Source organism: Silene latifolia, chromosome 10, assembly GCF_048544455.1.
Source record: "Silene latifolia isolate original U9 population chromosome 10, ASM4854445v1, whole genome shotgun sequence".
NCBI classification, from domain to species: domain Eukaryota; kingdom Viridiplantae; phylum Streptophyta; class Magnoliopsida; order Caryophyllales; family Caryophyllaceae; genus Silene; species Silene latifolia.
The window spans coordinates 23,862,019-23,863,054 of NC_133535.1; the positions used below are offsets into that span (position 1 = coordinate 23,862,019).

The window sequence follows — 1,036 nt, forward strand, 5'->3', positions numbered from 1 at the left end:
GTTAGCCTTGTATTAAGTTGTTTATATCTTATAGGACCATATGTAATTGTTGGAGCTTATTCTTTATTAATATACTTACCCTTCACCAAAAAAAAAAAAACGACGGTATCAAATTTTGGCGCCGTTGCCGGGGAGACGGTGTAATTCTGTTTGCTTTAATTTTAGTTTATTTTTCTTGTCTCAAGGAGCTTTGGTTCCTTGAGGTCGTTGCTTACCTTTGCTTCTAGTTTTGCTTTTGCACAGTTAGAAGACAGGTTTTTGAGAGGAAGACTTGAGTACTCTCATTTTGGCAATTATGGCTACAATATATGATAATCTACAGCCAAAGGAACACCATCTTCCAAAGGGGCACCAGTTACCTACCCTTACTACGGATAACTTCGAATTTCGTTCCTCTTATATCGATTTAGTGGAGCGAAATCAGTTCGCTGGTCTACCAGATGAGGACCCCCTGAAGCATATGGAAATTTTCACAGACTACTGCTGTTCCATACCTATACCAGCTGGGGTGACTCAGGATGAAGTAAAGGGGTTGATGTTCTTATACTCCTTGAAGGATTCGGCGTGAGATTGGTACCGCTACCTTGATAGGGTAGCAGCTGGAGTCACAGACTGGACATCTCTAGCATTAGCCTTCTATAAGAAGTACTTCCCACTTTCAAAGACTGACGCCTTGAGAAACAAAATCACAAGTTTCCAGCAAGGAGTTGATGAGGATTTTTGTGAAGCATGGGGACGTTTCAAAAGTTTGGTCCGAGCTGTCCCTCACCATGGCTTCCAGCAGTGGTAGCTTTGCAACTTATTCTACAATGCTTTATATGATGATTAAAAGGTCATCCTGGACGCGGCTGCGAATGGTAGGTTTCAAAACAATACCGGTCAGAATAGAGGTTGGAACACTATTGAGGAGATCGCGGTCCATAGAGCTGAGTTTGGGAGTTAGCGTGGGAATTCACGGAAGCAAAGTGATGAAATGAGTACCGTCTTGACACTCATTACTTCTATTACTGCCCGTCTTGAGAGGCTCGAGGCCTCT

General features: G+C 42.7%; 1 non-coding gene across 1 annotated transcript; it reads right to left on the reverse strand.

The window, feature by feature from the left end:
• Positions 1 to 668: 668 nt before the first annotated feature.
• On the reverse strand, positions 669 to 777 carry LOC141610388 (small nucleolar RNA R71). The gene has a single exon (XR_012528298.1). It is a non-coding gene; the product is annotated as a small nucleolar RNA R71 (small nucleolar RNA).
• Between the last annotated feature and the right edge of the window lie 259 nt (positions 778 to 1,036).